Source organism: Balaenoptera physalus (genome assembly GCF_965194825.1).
Source record: "Balaenoptera physalus genome assembly, chromosome: 12".
NCBI classification, from domain to species: Eukaryota; Metazoa; Chordata; class Mammalia; order Artiodactyla; family Balaenopteridae; genus Balaenoptera; species Balaenoptera physalus.
This window is the reverse complement of record NC_138897.1, coordinates 73262359-73284470: the sequence shown is the minus strand read 5'-3', so window position 1 is coordinate 73284470 and position 22112 is coordinate 73262359. Positions and strand designations below refer to the sequence as shown.

The following is a 22112-nucleotide window of genomic DNA, read 5'->3' as shown; positions in this document are numbered from 1 at the left end:
AACACTCAGACAACCAGGCCCCACAACAGGGCCAGCTGACCCCAGGGAGCAAACTGTCCCGGAGGCTGTCCTATATAGTGACAGAGCAGGAGGCCAATAGCCTCGCGGAGTCCCGTGAAAAGACCAAATCACAGGATGCCATGTTGGCGTCCCCAGGCAGCATACAAGCACATCGCGGAGGCTTGTTGTGTAGTCAGACTATGCAAAATGAAAAACTCAGGAATATTCCAAAGCAGAAATTAATCTCTGCTCAGAGCCTTGAACCTGACCTCCAGCCTGGGCAAAACTGTTTGATTCCCATGGTGGTGGCCTGGAAGAGAAGACATTTAAACACTTAGAGGCTGGAGGAGGGATGACGGCTGGGGAAACATGTCTGGAAGAGAGGCTACTCCATCATGCCCTTGGAATTTTCCCAAACAGTGGGTCTGAACAGTTTTCACACTCAGGATCAGGAGATACAAACCACAAAAAACCAGGACAGGTTTCTCCCACTACCCGAAACCTTCCGTAAGCCAAAACGGCGTAAAGCGAAGAAATAGTTACCTTAGGACACATCTTGCTCACTGATGCACAAAATAAATAGAGATAAAGCACAGATACTCATGGACAGAGGTTCAAAGCTATGGTGGCCGGATGCTGAGATGCTCAGTGTGGATCCCAGGGAGGGAGCTCAGCGGTGCCACCTGCCCTGCTCGGGGCTCATCCTATCTCTACAACATTTCAGTGCAAAACAAATACTGAATGCAATTTTTGCTTTTCTCTCTTTTTCATAAAAGCAAAACTCCTCTTGGAATTTCTTTCAGTTAGTGAAAACAGATACTAACGTAGGTGTTTCATAAAAGAGAAATGGCATAAAGCAAACTTTCTAAAAGCGGGGGATACCTGTATAAGTCGAAATGGGTTCCAATCCTAATCGGCCACTTACGACTTTCCCATCTCCAGTAGGGACCATGGCAGTCCCGGTCACAGGGCTGGTGGCGGAATTCATGAGGAAGTCCTTGTATAGCACCGGCTTTAGTCTCAATCAGTGGGAATTTCTGTTATCGCTCTCCCTGGATACATCTATTGACTGTGACACAAATCTTACCTCCTTACCCAGAAACTCCCACCCTTGAGCTCCGAGAGGCACTGCCCTGCACCCAGTGTGATTCTAAGCAGCAGGGCAAGATGGGATTTATCTTCTCCGTTTACAGACCGGGTGACGCGACCTGCCCTCCATCACCCACTGTATTAGTCTGCTAGCGCTGCTATACCAAAATACCACAGCGCGAGTGGCTTAAACAACAGAAATGTATTTTCTCACGGTTCTAGAGGCTGGAAGTCAACATCAAGTTGTCAGCAGGGCTGGTTTCTCCTGAGGCCTCTCTCCTTGGCTTGCAGACCTGGCCTCTGACTCTGTATCCTCACATGGCCTTGCCTCTGTGTGCACCCCTGCTGTTTCCCTGTCTTCCTAAAAGGACACCAGTCAGATTGGATTAGGGCCCCCCCTAAATGCCTTGTTTTTAACTTAATCACCACTTTAAAGGTCCTGTCTCCAAATACAGTCGCATTCTGAGGTTATGGGGGTTAGGACTTCAACATATGAATTTTGAGAGGGACACAACTCAGTATATACACCCAGCGTGTAAGTGGTGAACAAGGGGGGTGCCCTAGACCCGTGCCCTTTCCCTCCAGCTCTGCCCCCACCCCAAGCCCTTTGCAAATCCTGTTCCAAAGCATTCAAGCCTTGGCTCACCCCAAACCTCCAGGATTTTCCATCCGGAGCCAACCTTCAGCATCTTTCAGTCTCCAGAGTTGCAGGCAATAACCTGCCTCAGCCGCTGTGTGGAAATGCCAGCCAGATGCCTAAGTCCTTTCATCTCATGCACGAAAGGGATTTGCACTCAGGAAAAGTCCTCCGAGGAAGCTCGGTCTGCACACAGGTTCTTTGAAGCTGTTGTTTGGTTTTGGTTATTTATTTTTGCTTTGGTTCAGAGTCATCTTCCTTCAGACCGGAAGGGCTCCGATTCTGCTTGTCGCCATGCCGCTGGGTTTTTTCAAGCTAAGGAGACATTGTCACTCTCCCCTTCACCCCGCCCCCTCACCTCCCCCATCCCCTCTCCTTTCCTTTCTCTCTCTCTCCCTCGTTCCTTTTTTACAAGGAGCCTGGAATCACAAATATGTCGGGGTAGGACAATGTCTTCAGCAAAGGGGGGGGGGAATATTGGGGTCACCTTTTATTAAGAACAAAGCTATTGAAATGACGCACTCGAACATCTTGCTATTAGAGACTTGAAAAGTATTTCCCTCATTAGTGTAAAAGGGAAGAAGGGAGCTAGCAATCTTGTTGATCAGCAGTGGCAATTTATTTTAAACTGTCCATTTTCTGGGTGTCAGAGGATGACTTTTATGTATAATCTTATTTCCAATTTCAACAAAGAACACTTCACTCATGTTCTGTGCGGATTTTTTTCTTCATAGACAATAACCGATTATAAAAGCGGTTCTCAGCCACCCCACCACCACCCTGCATCTCGCAGTGGTGTTGACATATGGAAATGAATCAAAATGTAATACGCATAATTACAAGCATTGTAAGCAGGGTACAATTAGTGTCTCTTCAAACCAATGTTGTAATCAAAAGACGCCCCTAAAACAGTCCAAAAAGTGAGAAGACTATCCGTGGGATGAGACCCAGATTGGAAGGAAGTTTCTTTCTTTTATTTCCCCCTTCTTCTGCCGTGTATAGAGATGCAAGTTGCCTCGTATTCTCTTCCTTGGCGGGTGCAGAGAAATCAATTCTAGTTATTTTCTCTACCCATCGAGTTGAACACAGACAAGGAAACCTTGCTTTAAAAATAAACCCAGCCACATGCAAGGGGCTTATCTTTTCTGAAGCTTGTATTTGGAGGGTGTCTTTGAAGGTCACATATCCCTGGGGAGGTGTCAAGTGACAAGCTGGTCAACCAGGGTCCTTTGGGTACAATTTTGTCACCAGGATGCCTTCTGTTTAGTCTTTACAAGGCATTTTGTGGAGTTGTTGGTTTTTTAGGTGTTTTTATGGTTGTTGATATTTCATTTGGTTTTTAGATTGGATGCCTTGCCAATATTTAAAAATCAGGAGGGGTTTTGTCAAAGATATGATTTTCCCCTCCCCCTGAAAAATTATATGAGCTGTCCACATATGACCCACACCCTCACGGGACACTGTCCCCTGGTGCCCAGCACCTAGAGACAGGGTAGCGTCTCCTGTTTTCCGCATCCTCACCTTTGATCCTGTCCTAGGCCTGTAGGCACCTTATCCCCACCCCATCACTGAAGTAATGAGTCAGAGCAGCTCATTCACCCGCCATTTGCAAGAAAACCACCGTGTACCAGCCACTTTATCTTTGCTTCATCCACTGCCTTTTCTATTCTCTTCCATCCTGCTGAAGTGCACTTCCCACCCGCAAACTCCCATCATCCCCCTGCAAGCCTAGTTTTGGTGTCTCTGATGCCAGCACGTGTTTCCCGACCATGCTCACCCATCCCCCCAAACCACGTCAGTCACTCTTGACCTTGTTCATGGCTCCTCGCGTGAACTCTTCACACTGCTGTTAAATCCCACCTCGCCCTTCATCTGGGCATCTCTCCCTGGCCCAGAGCCCCTGGAAAGTGAGGTCCCTGCCTTTTCCATGGCTGCATCCCAAATGCCTAGCATAGAATCTGGCGCATAGGAGGTGTGAAGTCCTTGTTTGGATTTCTGAATGAATTATTCAAGGAATGCTGCCTCTTTGTTGTCTCTGAAGTGAGGCTGGCAGGAGAGAGAAGGGGAAAGGGATGATTACTGAGAACTTACTATGTGTCTGCCCCTCGGCCCATGTTGCCTTATGAGAAGAAGAGAGACCGATTCAAGCTTCCACCTCAATATTGCCCAGTTAGCAAGCTATTTACCCCTCAGAAAAGCAAGTCCTCATTATAAAATAAACTCTGATGCCAGTGGTTAAAACTCATACTGATATCAATGTGTACCCATAGGTATCAATACCAATTCCTACACCTACACATGCATCTATATCTATATCACTTATATCTACAATGTCTTCCATCTAGATATCATTTGAGCTTTGGGTTGCTCACAATAGCAAACATTTGGAAACCACTTAAAGATCCATCAACAGGGCACTAGTTCAACAACTGTGATGTATTCAAATACTGGAACGTGCTGAAACCATGACTGTAAGGATAGTCATCTACTGACGTGGACAAAGAATCCAGCTTGCCAGGGCTAGGTCACACCATGACCAGAGACAAGGGTGATGCACATTTGCAAACTGTTCTTCACCTAGAAATACAAATGTGCAGAGAGATGTTTAGAACCATTTTGGCCAAACATTGAGTAGATTTTCTAGACGGGAGGCTCTCTGCTGACTTTTGTTTATAAGTTTCCATTCTCCTTACATTTTAAAAATATTAATCATGATTTTTTTCCCCAAAGCAATAATTGATTGTAAATGCATTGCTCAAGCATCTCCCTTCTCTCCTGTTTGACTGCTTGCACTTTCTGCCAGGCACCTTACTGTCCCGCCACCCACCTGCAGCATGTGATGGGCTGGATTTGGGCCAATTCTCTTCCATTTTAGCAAATTCACACTTGACTCTGTTCAAGTTTTCAGTTCCAGGGGTCAAGGCCCCTTTCTGAGCTGGATTTTGCAAATATTTGGTTCTGAAACACGGGCATCAAAAAGTTCTAAGGAGAAGGAGCCATAGAAAGAATCTAGATGAATCCGCCTTCTGTGCCGATGGGGAAACTGAGACCCGGGGTGTTGGAAAGAGCAGGAAGTCAGAAGCAGGCAGGCACTGGCGGGTCAGAACCCTCGCTCTGCCCCTTCCCGGCTATGTGACCTTGAGTCAGTTCTTTCACTTCTCTGTGCCTGCCTCCTCTTTCTCAACTATAAACCTGAAAAAATAATTGCAACCACGGTTAAGGGTCATTTCAAAGATTAAATGTGACAGTGACCAGACCTGAGATTTTGAAAATGGAGAAACATTAGCAGATTAGAACTATCAACGTGAACTTGAATCAATTTCCCCAACTATGGGGAAAAAAAAAAATATATATATATATATATATAGTAAAAATCATAGTCATCAGGATGCCCGGGATCCCGAGGGGATAAAGCCATCACAGGTACTCATGGATTTGAAGTCTCTACTGCTGGGCCGGAGAGTGTACAGGTGTGTTCTCATGTTCCCTAGAGCCCACTCTCCCCTCACCAGTGACTTCAACTTCCTCACCCCTCCCAGCCCCGGGGCTTCTGGAGAGATCTGGGGACAATCGCAGAGGGTGTCCCTCTGGGGCTCACCACCCCAGCAAGTCATTTCTATTCAGCCCAGAGCCTTCTTTAAGCGAGGGAAGGTGGGGAGGGGAAGGCTGCAAAGAGAAGCAAAAATCAACTCCGGGTCAGCAGGGCAGCTGGCCCGGGGCCCAGTCGGGGAATCTCTTGGGAAGGGTCCCCAGCCAGCCGGCTCTCCCACAATGCACCAGGTGCTTCTGCTGATAAGAACGGGCTGCTTGGCCCGGAGGCGCGTGACAGGACTAGAAGCGTGTCTAGTCTTGAGAGCCGTAAGAGGAAACTCCTGCTCCACGAAGTGCAGGCAGATAAGAGAGAAGCAGCCAAGGCCTGGGGCGTATTTTCCCCTCCAATTTTTGTTTTGTTTTGTTTCAGTTCCCTTCTTATTAAAGGAAAGAGAAAACCCGGCACCCACCCCACCGGCCAAGGATGGATGGTGACTTGTAGACGTTTAAAGAGGATGGTGAGAATGAACCTTGAGATTCCAACACTGAAATCCCAAGGGTGGTTTCACCTGGGACGTGAGTTTATGGGAGATTTTTAGTTCTTCTTTACCCTTTGCTGAATTTTCCAAATACAGGCACACCTTGTTCTGCCGTGCTTCACAGATCCTGACTTTTTAAAAACTGAAGGTTTGTGGCAACCCTGCTTCAAGCAAGTCTATTGGCACCATTTTTCCAAAAGCATTATTTTAAATTAAAGTATGTACATTGGTTTTTAGACATAATGCTATGGCACACTTAATAGACTACTGTGTAGTGTAAACATAGCCTTTATATGCATTGGGAAACCAAAAATTTTGTGTGACTCGCATTATTGCAATGTTTGCTTTATTGTGGTGCTCTGGAACCGTACCCACAATATCTCCGAGGTCTGCCTGTGCTTTTGCCATGACCAAGCATCGTGTTTATAATCAGAAAAAATAAAAGTTGTTTTTGAATGCAAGTTTTGAATCTCATTTCACATTTGCTCCTAAGTACAGACACTAAAGAGGGAAAGTGTATGTTTTCTGTGATCCAGGGACAAATGCGGTGTTGCTTATCAGGAGAACATGGGCAAGAAGAAGGTCATATGCCCCCCAATCTGCTGTTGGGGGATTGTTCTGGAAAAGAGTTTGACAGTTTCTTATAAAGTTAAAATACACTTAGCATATAATCCAGCAATCTCACTCTTGGGTATTTATTGTAGAGAAATGAAACTTATCTTCACATAAAAACCTGTACATGGATGTTCATACCAGCTTCATTCCTAATACCCACAAACAGGAAATAACTTGGCCTTCAGTGGGTGAAGGGTTAAACAAACGATGGTACATCCTTTCAAAGGAATACTACTCAGCAATGAAAAGGAGCAAACTATTGATACATGTAACACCTTGGATGGATCTCAAGGGCATCGTGCTGAGTGAAAAAAAAGCCACTTCTGAAAGTTCATGTGATATATATGATTCATCTGGAAGATGGAAACATTCAAAGATGAAGAAAAGAATGCTATATATGAATATTCTCATAGTAACACAGTTATAGCTCTAAAGAACAGATCAGGGGTTGCCAGGCATTAAGGGTGGGGTGGGGTGTGACCATTTGGGAGTTGCTTGAGGGAGTTTCTTTGTGGTGACGGATGCACTCTATATCTTGTTCATGGTGACAAATACTCACATGTGATAGAATTTCATAGAACTATACACCCATCCCAAAAAGTTCCCATACAACTAGTGACATCCAAATCAGGGTGTATTCAAGTTAATAGCATTGTACTAATGTCATTTTCCTGGTCTTGATAATTTTACTATGGTTATGTAAAATATTATCATTGGACAAAACTGGGTGAAGTATTACTACTTTTGCAACTCCTTGTGAACAACTGTAAACCATTTTAAAATGAAACAGTATTAAAAACATCTGACTCATCTCTACTCTGATTTCTTTGCGTTGGTTTCATTCTTAGGCAAGACCTTACCTCATGGTAACAAAAAGGGTGCCAGCAGCTCCAAATCTATATCCTCCCAGTTTAGCAATTGTCACTGAAAGACCACCCCCTTCCCAATAGTCCCAGCTAACATCCTGCAATTGAGCCTCACTTCTGTCGTATGTCAAATGCTCATCTCTGTCAATCGCTGCCACCAGAGGAATGTAATACATTGACTGGTCAGGCCTAAGCCATGGCCAGACTCCTGCTCTCCCATAGCAGGTACAGAACAGCACTCTCAGAAGCATATGGGGACTTCATTCTGGAATAAAATGTATAAATGTATCTTTAGCAGAAAGGAGGATTGGAAGCTCGGCTGGTAAAACCAATAGATGTCTAGCAGAGAGGAAAACAGCATCATTATAAGGATAAAATATTACATGAGACAGTGCATGTAAAACACATGGAAGATGGTAGGTGCTTATTAGGAGATTAACAAAGAGGTTTCCTCTGCTTCCCCTGGTCACCGTTGCTGATGAGAAGAATCAGGTACGTTGGAGAATTCAGCCCAGTTTGCCATTTGCACCAGCTCCAGCTGCATTTCAGACAAGTGTCCAGCAGCACATGGCTGACTTTCTTACAGAGAGCTCCGCAATCCTGAGCCCCTTTCTACTGGTCCCAACTGGACCTGATGTCTTTCCTACCAGACTGCCTGCTCAGAGAGTCTGAATCTTACTTTCCTCTAAAAATAAGAGCCAGTCAGCATTAGTGGCATCGTGCCAGGCACGGTGCTAGACATCCTTCATTATAGTTGTCACCCTAATCCAGGGCAGATGGCATTGCTCCATTTTGCAGATGGACAAACTGAGTTTCAAGGGGGCCAGCACATAGTTTGGAAGTGGCAGAGGCAGATCTCAAACCCAAAGGCTCCAAATGCCATTTACTTTGGGCAGAAGAAACCCCTCATTGTCCCCAAGATTTCAGCAGTGAAATTCAACCGGCAGAGCTGACCTACGTGTGGAGCTCCTGTCCACCGGCTCCCCAGCACCCCTGCTTCCCGTGCTAATGGGCTGCTGTGTCTCTCTCTTTTTATGATGCTGATCTACTGGAGGCCAGGGCACTGATATCCATGTAAACCAAGCCCTCGATGGAGCAATTAGCGGCACAACTGCTTCCTCTGCTCTGCTTTCACCAGAGCCCAGAAACAACATTTCACCCTGCATGCTACACGCTATGCCAGGGCAGGGCACCCATTCTGCTAGAGCCAAGGAACCCTTGTCTTGCCCAAGACATTATTAAAATAAAATCCGCGTTTATTCTGCCCAGCCAGCTTGTGGAATGCAAGTCAAGAAGCATCTTTTTGATTAAGGGTTGGGGGCCAAGGAAGTCCCCTAAGCACTCTGTTCCCTCTCCACCTAATCTCTCCCCTTTCAATTCATACACACAGGTGCACACACAGACACACACATACACAAACACACTCATGTATGCCTGGGGACTATTTTGTTCCTCTTAATTGAAGTGATACGAAAAAGCTTCTTTTGCTTATCTTCATCTTTTCCTTTTTTTTCCTGGGAAGGGTGGTTGCTATTGGCTTATTCTCTGTATGTGTGAACATGTGTGTGTGTGTGTGTGTGTGTGTGTGTGTGTGTGTGTTTCCTGGGCATTTTTTTTTCCCAACTGCATCTCCACAATGAGTCAAAATTCAAACACATTTGGAAAATAAATAGTTCCAGCATCGCATTTGTTAAAGCCGGAGCCTGTTGTCAAGGGCAGCTTGGCTGTTGGGTACCCTGTGCAGGTCTCGGGAGAAAAAGAATAACTCACCTGGCCAGGTTCTTGGGCTGAGCTGGGAGCATGCATTCCACGGCTCCCTCCAATGCACAGATTTCCTGGGGTCTTTTTTTCCTAGTGTGATTGGAGTTGGACACACAGAAGGGCTGACATATTTAGTCAAAACCGCTGTGCTTGGTGACTTCTGATCATTTTAAGAAAATGTCCAGAGCTAGGGTTTACTGAGGCCCTCCTTTGTGCCAGCAACAGTGTGAGAGCTGGATACACATTGGACCAAGTTTTCGAGGTGTGATTTACCCAGCAAGAAGAAGGGTGAGAATTACATGTACAATGGGCTCTTAGTATTAATGATAATAATAGCTAGCATTTATTCGCATACTGTATCTTAAGCAGGTTACAAACCATTACGTAGTATTAATATTTTGGAGATTAATATTACATTTTAGTAATAATGTTTTTTTTAATGAAAAGTATTTCAAACATACAGGCAAGAATACAGAAAATATAATAAACACTAGCTTTTAAAAATCTTAACTGCATGCTCTATTTGCTCCAGATCTTTTTCTACTGGAACAAGACGTCACAGCTGTAGCTGAGGGCCCCGTGCACCTACCCTGACCCCAGTTTTTTCTTCTACTTTCCAACCAGGAGCTTATATTTGGAGTTTACTATGTCAATAGATTTTTTAAATGTTTATTACACAATTATGTATCCATAAACATTATATTTTGTTGTTCATGCAGGTTTTGAAACTTTACATAATTGGTATCTAGCTGTACATCTCATTCTGTATTTTGCTGTTTTCTTCCCACTTAACATAGATTATCACATTTAATCCTCACAACGGCCTTAAGAGGTTGGCACCATTTTACAGACGAGGAAGGGGAGGAACAGAGGAGATAAAACCCTTACACTAACATTTCCTTATGCTAAATATGGGTCTAAACTATGACTTGGTAGTTCCACTCCTAAGTGTAGACCCCTAAAAAACACGTATTTAGGGACGCCAAAGATGTGCACAAGAATGTTCATAGGATCTTTATTTGTAAGAGCTAAATATTAGAAATAACCCATATGTCCATCAACAGAAGAATGGATCAACACACTGTGGTGAAGTCACACCATAGAATATTTTACATCAATGAGAAAGAATGGGCTTGTGCAGCCGCAGCATCGTGGATGCATCTCAGACATGATGCTGAGTGAAAGAAGCCAGACGCAAAGGAATGGACTGCGTGTTTCCATCCGTATGAAGTTCAGAAGCAGAGCTATGTGATGACAATAGAGCAGTGATTACTTCTGGGGACGGAGGGCAGGGTTGACTGGGAGGGCCAAGGGTAGGGGCTGCTGGGTTGCTGAAAGTGCTCTAGAACCTGATCTTGGTGGTGGTTACACAGGGCAGGAGGACGTAAAAACTCTTCAGGCTTTGCATTTAGATTTATGTATTGTACCACATGTGCACTACACCTTGATGACGACGGTGGTGATACTGATGATGGTGATGACGAAGAGGAGGAGGAGGATGTAGACGGTGGTGACGATGACGACAATGATGATAAATCACGTGTGTGGAGTCATACAGGTCATCCGTGGCAGAGCCATTTTAAACCCAGACAGTCAGACTTCTGACTCTGCACTTGACCACGACTCTGGATATTTATGAAGCGAAGGCAGAAGAGCAGATAAAGTTACCTGCCCAAGTTCACGCGGTAATCACATAGAAAAGGTAGGACTTGACCCTGGTTCTGTCTGACTCCCACATTCGTACCTCTTTTCTTTGCCTCTGACCCCTGCCAGGGACAGAGCCAGGGTTCTCTGGGTACCCCATTCTCTGTCAGCGTGCTGAGGACTCAGTTTTCCACCCTTTGTGTAACTCATTTACAGAACGTGTCCACACGCAGTTCACAGATGGAGAAACGGAGGCTCAGTCATGCACCCCCAGATGACCAGATCCCCAGGTTCCCGTGAGGCCCCATGGACAGATCGTGAAGCCTGGGGTCAGCCAGATCAGATCCTGCTGAGAATCCCAGGCCGGGCATCACTGTGTGCCTCGGTGTTCCCATCTGCCAAGTGGACATGCAATCCCGGCTCCGCAGGGCAAGGTGAGTATGAAACGAGGCAGTGCCCAAAGAGCGTGCACACCGTCAGCCACCCGTCTCTCTTCCTGACTCCTTGGCTTCCCCGGCCATTCAGGCTTTCTTGTTCATCGCTTGGTTGACCTCTCAGCCTTCTTGCAGCTTTAAGATTCTATGATTTATGGCATTTTATGCAAATGTCGATTAAGCACTCAGCTCTGCACACTGCAGAGAAAAAGGAGGGGGGGGGGTGGGCTGGCACGGTCCCTAATTCCAAATGGGTAACAATAATGTTGACAGGGGAAGTGACAAGTGACAGGTCAGCTGTCCCCTCTTCTCTTGAAACACCCAGGGGACCACACTTCGCTCCTGCATTTGGTTCGTGCAGGATATGAAAGGGATGGCCCAGCCTGGGATGGGTTGGGTCCACGATAGGAATTAGCACAGGGGGCCTGGGCATTGGGGAGTCATCCCCCAGGATGGGTACCCCTTTGCAGCAGGCCTTTATTGAACGTTCCACTCCATAGTGCCCTATAAAACCAAGAGGGAAAAACAAAAGCCTTCACTTCACAGAGCTACATAAAATAACCTTAAAACGAGCATCCATAAATGTGGAGCTAGTAATTATTTGCATCTAGTTAACCATGCAACAAAATGGAATAAACGCAGCTCCATTAACCTTATTTTAAAAGCACTTTTTGGTGATTCATGTTTATTACATGGTTAACATTTAAGAGAGTGGACGCCCACCGCCGTTTCTGCTTTGGAACCCTGTACGGAAAAAAACACGCACTGTGGGAAAGGGAAGTACAACAGATCCAGCAGAAACATTTCTACTTTCCCAGCCCCTGCCCCTAAGAGACCTTCCTCGTCCAGTCCCTCGTTCAGTTTACAAGTATGTACTGAGCATCTGCTATGTCACCAGTACTTGGCGAGGTACTGGGGCTACAGCAGTGGGCAAAAGGGCCACCAGCCTCAGGGAGCTGATGTTCCCATGAGGCAAGACCTGGGAAAGCAAATCACTTCTACTGTGAAGCGATTTGGGGCCCTGACCGAAATCTCTACCCAGAGACTTCCAAACTATAAATCCCCATCCTCATCCCATTTTTACTCCTGGCTTTTAGCAACCATGGAAGACAGCCATCTGAATCTACTAATGCCATGATGGCTGCAAAACGCTGGTTTTGTAACTCCATTATTTCTCCGCATGTATTAGTTGGTTGCCTACTGCAGAGCAGATCTGTGCCTTCTCTTCTGTGCATCTATTTATTATCAGAATGTCTTCTTACTTTAGCCAGTGGTCTGTAATCCATGACTGAGGTCACACACACACAACCACACAAAAAGACTCAGAAACTGTTCTAGAAGAAATATCTGGACGTCCAGAAGCAACTCAAGAAACATGTTATCTAAATAATCCTGGATTGGGTCTAGCCCTGGAGATGAGGATGGGGAAATAGTTGTAAAGGGCTTATTGGGACAATTGGTGGGATTTGAATGGGACTGTGGTACAGGCTAACACATGACAGCAATGGTAAATGGCCTGAATTTGATAATTGTGCTGTGGTTATGTACGAGATTGTTCTTATATTTAGGAAATACACTCTGAAATATTTAACAGTTGGGTGACCAACAGCCCCAGTTTGCTCACGACTCTGAGGGGTCCCAGGGTGTGGGACATTCAGTGCTAGAGCTAGGAAAATCCCAGGCAAACCAGGAGATTTTGTCACTCTAGAGAAGGGAATCAGCACTCAACTTACATCATATGGTTCAGGAAAAAACTCTTTATATATATTGTATATAAGTATATATGTATGATATATACCATGTGTTATATATTAGTATTGACTATATATTTAATACTATACTAACATATATATTCATTATATACATATGTCTAATACATAATACATTATTTATATTAATATATTAGCATAAGCACATAATTATGTATTAATATATTAGTAGTATACTAATACATATATTAATAAATGTACCTAATACTTCATATATCTATAGTATATCTATAATATACCTATAGTATATGTAGTATAGTATATATAGAGATATATATAATCTACTTCTATGTATCTAATCTATTATGTATCTAATTAATATATACACATATATATTTAAATTTAGTGAGAAAATCAAGAAATGTGACAATTGGTGAACGTTTACAATTGGTGAAGCTGGTGAAAAGTAAACAGAACTCCTTTGTACTTTCATTTGTTTCCTGGGGAGCACTTTGCTATAACAAAGTACCCAAAACAGAGTGGCTGAGAACAACAGGAATTTCCTGTCTTACAGCTCTGGAGGCTAGAAGTCTGAGACAAGGGGTCGGCAGAGCCCTGCTTCCTCTGTACCCTATATGGGAGGATCTTTCCTTGTCTCTTGCAGGTTCTAGAATCCCCAGATGTTCGCTGGCATCACCCCGACCTTCCCATGGCCTTCTCCCTGTGTCTCTTCCCTCTGTGCATGGCTGTCTCTGTGGCCACATTTCCCTTTTCTATAAGGACACAGTCATGTTGGATTGGGATCCACCCTAACGACCTTATTTTAACTTGACTCCTTCTGTAAAGACCCTGTTTCTAAACAAGGTTACATTCGGAGGTATTGGGGGTTAGCACTTCAATATCTCTTTTTTTTGGTGGGGGGAACACAATTCAACCCATAACAGTACTATTCTAGCAACTTTTCTGTAAGTGTGAAATTATATCAACACAGAAAGTTATAAAAGTCATACAAATTGGACGATGCCATTCACCCTCTGTGGACCCTCAGCAGAGTCCCCCTGCCCACAGGGTGGGCGTCTACAAGCCCTGTGGGCTCTGAACTGTATCAGGCAGGGCCCCAGGTTGGCTCACTTCAGGAGACTTTGATAAAGAAACTATTTCCAAGGGTGGAAGAAAGTCCACAAGGACCACTCCACGCCTGGAAGGGACCTGGGGAGGGGGCCGGCTGGAGGGTCCTCTTCAGGTGTTCAGATAACACCTTGCTTATGGTGTCCCTGCAGTGGGGTAGCTGCAGGAGTCAATACCCCACCCCAGTTTCCTCCAACCCTTCCATCTACTACTGTCTCCCCATAGCCTGACGAACCTGAAGCCATGGATGCTGTCAAAGCCACAGGGTCACTGCCCTGGGCACCGAACACGGTGCAGCAGGGTGGTGAAGGGGCAGGGGTCATGGAAGGTGCTGCACTGAAGCCACACCTGCCTCCTTGGGGACCCTCACTCTGGCTGCCTCCTTGGGGACCCTCACTCTGGCTCCCTCCTTCACTTAGCCCTCCAGGCTTGTGGGCAATGACACCTGCACTTCCTCAGCCCCCTAGGTTCTCCCACTCTGTCCCCATCTCCTACCTTGGCCTCTACTCATAGCAACCTACATCGCTCATCTGTGACCTTGATCAAAAGCGAGCTTTAGGGAAGCAACGTAAGTGTCCATCAACAGAGGAATGGATGAAGAAGATGTGGTATGTATACAATGGAATACTACTCAGCAGTAAAAAAAAAACCCCAAAAACCCATGAAATAATGCCACTTGTGGCAACATGGATGGACCTACAGGTTATCATACTAAGTGAAGTAAGTCAGACAGAGAAAGACAAATATCCTATGACATCCCTGACATGTGGAATGTAAAAAATGATACAGATGAACTTATTTACAAAACAGAAAGAGACTCACAGACACAGAAAACAAACCTGTGGTTACCAAAGGGGAACGGGAAGGGGAGGGATAAATTAGGAGTTTGGGATTAGTAGATACAAGCTACTATTTATAAAATAGATAAACAACAAGGTCCTAGTGTATAGCACAGGGAACTATATTCAATATCTTGTAATAACCTACAATGGAAAAGAATCTGAAAAAGAATATATATATATATTTATATAACTGTATCACTTTGCTGTATACCTGAAACTAACACAATATTGTAAATCAACTATACTTCAATTAAAAAACGAAAAACAAATTTTTTAAAAAGTAAAATTTGTCATCATATGATCACCAGCTCCATGCTGTGTCCCTGTCCCGAGCGTAAGCCCCACAAGGGCCAGGACCATTGTGTCTGCTTTGTTCCCTGCTGCAACCTCTTCAGACCAGGTCTGGCACATAATAGATGTGTGATAAAGTTATTGAATGACAAACAGAATGAGGGGCTGGGGTGGAAGGAGGAGACTGTGAAGTTACCCAAAGAAAATGGCAGAATGGGGTCAACAACCAGGTTCCCTGATGCCCAGGTCAGTGCCTGCAGCCGTTCCCCAACCCATGTTAGTCATCTTCTAGAAGAGCTACTTTGGGGGCCCTCTAAAAGGCACTCTCTGCAAACCTTGTCAAACGATTCAATAGCAACTGCTCAGAAGGAAACATGTTGTTGCTATTTTCTTTTATAAGGTGAAGTGTTTATAGAGATAAACTCAAGCTCAATTTGAACATCTCCAGAGAGAAGAAGCCAGAACCTTCTCGGGGAGGGAAATGGAGAGTGAAGGTTGCTATGTAGGTGAATTGGGAAATACATATGAGAGGCAGGCAGAGAAAGTCTTTAACCGAGGGATATTTCGTATTTATAAGTATGCAGACGCTCAAATTCTCACTCCTTTTTGTCTATGGAGTTAGATATGTACATGTCAGCAAAAAGTAGCCAATCCATGTAAGATGCATAGTGTGACCATGGCTCTTAATCTTTAATGCATAATTTAGAATGCTGATTCTGTGGCTGGAAGTGTGGATGGAGCCAGATGATGTAGGGCTGTGAAGACCGTTCAGAAAACTCCCAAGCAGAAGCTGGAAGGAGGCTTGGTTGCAATGTTCTAGAGCCTTGCTACTCAAAGTGTGGTGTGCGTACCCACAGCATAAGCATCCCAGGGAAGCTGGTTAGAAATTCAGATCCTAGGACCCTCGGATACATGGAATCGGCATCTTCTCTCTGCCAGGACCCCCAGGTGATTGGTGTGCATATTAAAGTTTAAGAGTGCTGGTCCATAGGATATTAATACAACAACCAAGAAGGACTTTAAAGGAACTTTATAGCTCTTGAGATCTCTGATTTTACACTCCTGTCTCTTCTTATTTAACTTTTCCTTGGAATAACTGTCTTTAAAAAATCACCATGACGGTATAACAAGGAAGCCCCATTCCCAGACACACTGGGTTAAATAATCCAGCACAGGTGGCTAAAATAAGATCACTTTACAGTCATTGCCCTGGCAAAGCAGAAAAAAACAATTCAGACTGTATTCCATAATAACCACTCACCTGGTTGAGGAGGGAAGAGCTACTGCCCTAGAGAACACTCACTAATAATGAAGAAGAAATCATGCAAAATGAGTAAACCACGATTCAGCCACCTCCCAGTGAAATAACGGATTCAGGCAACATTATTATTTGGTGTTAAAATCATCAGGCGTATGGTTGAGGGAGATTTGGACCCCTGTACACATGCCGTTTTATCGTCTCAAGGGGAGACACATACGTGCACGGTGGAGACGACACTCATCATCCCAACCCAGGGCCAGTTTCATTTTACGTCACAAGAAAAGGGTCATGCCGAGATCACTGTTCTCCTGAGGCTATAAGAAGAATGCAGCACTCCCGGTGAAAGGCTCTAGGCATAAGAAGTTACCATGAATCCATTCAGCCTTTAGAACCAATGTCTGGTCTGTGAAATACAGGGGATAGGGCAACAAGACAAATGAAACCACAGAGAAGCACCAGATTAACCCAGAAGGAGGGGCATTCTGCAGAAGGAACTCAAAGGGAGGCTTGGGGGAAAGAAGGGGGATTTGGATGTAGACTAGTTATTAGATAAGAGTTCATGGCAATGTGGGGATGGGTAACTAAAAATGCAGGTTACAAAGCCTGACAGCTAGTATGATTACATTTTAGTAAAAGATAGATCGATGGATGGATACATAGACAGATAAACAGACAGATAGATAAGATGGATGGATGGATAGATTAGATAGGTAGATATAGATAGATGGATGGATGATAGATAAGATGGATGGACAGATAGATAGACATAGATAGATAAAGATGGATGGATAGATTAGATAGATAGATAGATAGATTGGATGGATACACACATACATACATACTAAGGTATTAACAAAGGCAATCCCTGGAAAGTAGGAACATGATGTTTTTATCTTATTTTTTGCTTATCTCTTTTCTCTAACCCTCACGATGCCTATTTACTGTTTTTATAGTAGAACATGTGTGCAGATGTGCTGATGGCATTTAATTCCTGGCATTTGCAAATAGCCATTTAGTCATTCACTCACTTATTCATTCATTCATTCACCCAGGCACAATAGTTCAAGTTAGCTATGATATCATAGGTCTAGGGATGGGGTTTCACTTACCAAGATAAATGACTCCCATCTCTGCCCTTCTGGTCCTATTCTGGTCAAGGATACAGATATGTGGTTATGAAGCTGATACATACTTGAGGGTATGATGAGCATGAAAGTAGTGAGATGTACTGACTATGGAGGATGGGGACCTATTCCATGGATGCCAGGAAGGGAAGGTGGGGTGGGGATGGGGTGGGAGATGACATTGCAGAGCTTAACCTGACCTTTGCCTCTCTCTCTTACTTCCATTATTCTGACCTTTGAATTTCTGAAGTGCACTAAATTCCTTCCTACCTCAGGACCTTTGCACATGCTATTCTCTGGGTGTGAAATGCTCAGAACTATACTCAAATAAACACACACACACACACACATATATACCATATACATGCACACACTTTATTTCTACCAATTTTACACCTACTCATCTTCCAGCTCTCAAATTTAATCACTTCATGTGGAGTTCACTCCTTGACTCCTCAAGCCAAGCCTCCTATCGTTTATGCCCACAGAATCTGTTCTTCAGCATTTTGTAGGATAGTCTATTAATCTATCTATCTATTTTGTAATTCATTGCGCAAAGTCATGAAAACAATCCCACGCCTTGTTCATTTCCATAACCCTACATCTTAGGACAGAGCCTAGCACAGAGCAATTTTTCAATAAATATTTGCTGCCTAATGAAAGAACAAACTGTTTTAACAGTGTGCTTCTGGAAAAGTTCATACCCCTGTTTTTGTTTCTTTAGTCCATTCCGATTAAAACAGGAATAACAGCACCTGCTGGCATTTATGGAGGACCTGCCATGTGCCTGGATCACTGCTAACAATTATACACCCATTATCTTGGGGAATATCGTCAGCAACCTGTGAGGTAAGTAATAGTAATGTACCCATTTCACAGGGGAGAAAATGGAGGCATTTATAGGAAAGTCTCAATTTCTTATAAACTGGGGGGCTCTTTGCAACTCAGCTCATCTCTGTAAACTTCAGTTACTTAAGCAATGGGTTTAGTAGCCCATACAGATGCATACATACATATCCGTGGATCAGAGACACAGCCCATCTCTGAGACATCCATGTCTGTGAAACAGGATAATGCCAACAGTTTCATGGTCATTAAGTTGGCTAGTTGTGCCTGGTACCTAGTGAGCACTCAGGACACACTTGGATGAGGGCTCCCCTGCGCTTTTAACTTTCAAAGCAGAATCCCTGGCAGACGGCCATGCTTTGAAATTCCATGGTGCAATAACCATGAATCACCCCAAAGTTTCCAGGACACAAGCTAGTTAGCTTCTTCTGCCCAGCCTCGTTGTGCAGGGAGACAGGGAGACAGGGAGACAGGGAGACAGGGAGACCTTGGACACGGTCACCAACTCAGGGATCTTGGCTGCAGACAAGAGCCCAGAGCTGAAGGGCCCTCCTGCCGACCTTGCTGAAAAGACCAGTAAATTCAGCAGCCAGTGTGTCTGGCCTTCCCACTTGCTTCCTCTAAATCTCCCTCTAAGTGGCAGGACTCTGGCCCGGCTGTCCTGTCTGGGCACATTTCCTTCGTGTCAGAGGAGAGTGGTGCCAGGGGCCTCCAAGGGGTTGGCGGAGACCTCGTTTTTCCCACACAGCAGTCCTCTCAGGAGCGGCTTCTTTGCTGCCTGATTCAGCTTTGCTCAGATACAAGCTGCAAACACTGGGGGCCTTGAGGGGACCTGACAGTTTCCCACTTTCTAAGTTGCTTCCTCTGTCTTAACTCAGAGTTTCAGGAAAGTCCCTGGGGATAATGTTCCAGGTGCCCAGCTTTCCCTGGGGCCTCAGGGAATCAGTCTGCAAAGGAGCAGACGGGGAGGTCTGGTGGCCCTGGGTCACAACTAAGGCCAGGATGCCTTGCACAAGTCCCGCCACCCTCCAGCCTCAGTTTCCTTGTCTTTACATTGGGAGAGCAACAATGTCCATCTCACTGGGTGTTGTGAGGATCAAATGATTCATGAGTTCTTGCCATAATAAGTAGTGAGTGCCTACTGTATACCACACACTGTGATTTCATATCTGACATATATCATTTTGTTCTCACAACCAATGTGGAAAATCAGGGTTTTTTACCCCTCTTTATTGAAAAGTTGTAACTAAAGCTCAGAGAGGTCAAGTACCCTGGCGGAGATCACAGAGCAGAGCTGGGATTCAAACTCAGGCCTGTCTAACCCCAGAGACTGAGTTTTACATGCTGTGAACCACCTAAGCCCTGCTCACAGCTACTCCCTGCTCTAATCCTTTCTGCAGAGTGCTGTAGGCTGTGCACTGTTACACACATGATGAGAATCACGATGGTAATTGTTTACGTTTATTGAGACCTGACCATGATGTTACATGGATTACTTCCTTTACATCTTTTAGTTATGGCCTTTATTTTGATGATTTTAGGTTGGCCTGCACCAGAAAATGAAGCATTTTCAAAACTGACAAAAGACTCTGATCTTCAGCCCATAGGGAGCCATAGCAGGTTTGTACACGAGACCCTGATGTGATCTGACTGACTGTGCTGGGGATGGCTCTAGCTGCCAAGATGAAAATGGATGAGAGAGAGACAGCCTGGAGGCAGGGAGGCCAGTGTGGAGGCTGGAGCAACAGGAAAGGATGGAGACCAAATGTGACCCTTTGTTCCTTCTCTCTTCCCAGGATATGGGGTGTCCCAGAGAGGCCTGGCTGTCCCTGTAGCAGCACCTCAGCCCGCAGCGACCCTCTTCTGTCAGCCAGCTTATCCTAGCTCAGATCACAACCCACAGGTCCCCAGGCTTACAGCATTCTGCCAAGGTGGGTCAGAAGAAACTCTGCTTCGGTTGGCCCATGGGATTTGTAGGGTGTATCATCCTGAAGAAGCACAGAACATAGCAGCTGGGGTGAGGGGGAATGTGGGCCCAAGGAGAGAGAGCCGTGGGTCAAGTCGGTGCCCCCAGGGAACATGAGGGGACACGTTTTGGTTGTTACAAATCTGGGGGTGGCGGATGCTACCGGCATCTAGTGGGCAGAGGCTAGGGATGTTAAACATCTTATAGTGCACCGGACAGCCCCCCCCTTCGACAAAGAATGATCCAGCCCAAATGTCATTCGTGCTAAGGTTGAGAAGCCCAGGTCTAAGGCCGGGCTCCCCTCACTGGGCTGTGGAGTGGGGCCTGGGTCCACAGGGCTCAGCCTGTCTGTGCGGGGAGCACGGCCAACCTCAGCAGCAGAGACACTCATGGCCAAGCCTGCCCACTTTCCCTGCTAGATGGCTTCTCTGCCCTGAGCAGGGGCAGAGGTGCCCCCATCTCTGAACAGATTCCCCCCGCACTGTACCATCGTCCCTGGGTGTTTACCTCCCAGACAGCCTCAGTCCCACCAGGAGCAATCGGCTCCCAGCGTCGACCACGCTGCTCTGGGCTGGGTGCCCGCGTGGAGCCCGCTGACTCGTCACTGTGCTATTGGGACTGCGGCTGTCCCCTCTCTTGACCCTGCCTCCTCAAGCTCGCTGGGGTGGTCCATGGCGGCTGAACCAGCAGTAACTGTTCCTCCCAACTGCTGGGAAGCTGCCAGCAGCAGCAACGTGATAGCCATCTCTGTCCCCCCAGAGACGGTGTTGGGACTGTGCTGTGACTGTCGGGGGCTGAGGGACTGGGAAGTCGTGTGAGTAGGGCTGGAGGGTCCTGCTCTCCCAGGCCAGGAGACTGAGTCTCTCTCTGCCAGATTGAATTTCCCTGTCCACTCTGAGTTAGCACTTCCCAGACGCTGCCAGCCCCTGGGGGCTCACGATGGAACCCGGGGGTCTGATGAGCTTCTTCCCATTGTAAGGCGCCTCCACCTCCGGCCTCCTTTCTCTCCTGTCACCTGAACATAGCTAAGGACACACAGCTGGTCCCAGAATTGGTGCTCAGCATCCTTTCCCACATGCCCCGGAGGCCAAGCTCGCCTGAGGAGCAGCCGGGTAAGCGCCAGGCTTCAAAGCCCTGGGGCTGATCACATGTCTCCCTCAGAGCCCATTGCTGAAAGAGGAGTGGCCAGTCCAGGCTCCTGTTTGTTATTCTAGAACCACAGAGCAGCCTAGAATCTTCCAGTGAAGGGGTGTTGGAAAGCACTTTGCATGGGAATCCCAGCAATTCCTTTGCAAAGTGCTTTCCCACTCATTGCGTCTCTCAGCCCCATCACAGAGAGCGTCCTTGTCCCCAGTGCACAGGTGGGAAAGCTGAGGCTCAGCGAGCAGGTTGAGATCATCAGGATCATTCAGTTACTAGACAGCCTCCCCGCGCCCCCCAACACACCCTGACTTCCTTACGATGCCTGATTCACATCCAGGACGCAGCTTTCTCCAAGCTCAGTAGGCCAGCCTCACTGATTAATCCCGACCCAAAACTCAGGCCCTCAAGGCATTCCTTAAACTCCTCTGGGCATTCCCAGAAAGAAAATGTCATTTGACTATATATGTATGTATAAATATGTGTGTGTGTATAAATAGATATATAAATATGACACAGGGGACCTTCTCCAATAGCTAAGATGAGCTTAAGCCAGGATTCTATTTGAGCATCTGCTGAGACCGTTTTGTTAGATGTCAGCACGACTGAGGACTTAAAATCAAGGAGCCCGAGTACAGAGGGTGAAGGAGGATTTTCCCATTGGTGGTCCCTTCACTATCTTTTCTGAG

General features: G+C 45.8%; 1 long non-coding RNA gene across 6 annotated transcripts in view; it reads right to left on the bottom strand.

Moving 5' to 3' along the window:
* LOC309639323 overlaps positions 1–22112 on the bottom strand; it is a 361451-nt gene that overhangs the window by 101116 nt on the left and 238223 nt on the right. Inside the window, exon 7 of one of the 6 annotated variants that reach the window (XR_014251592.1) lies at positions 5112–11620. The exons of the other annotated variants lie outside the window; for them this stretch is intronic. This is a non-coding gene — a long non-coding RNA (uncharacterized lncRNA). Of the gene's footprint in view, positions 1–5111; positions 11621–22112 lie in introns of those variants that run through there. 6 annotated transcript variants of the gene reach the window in all.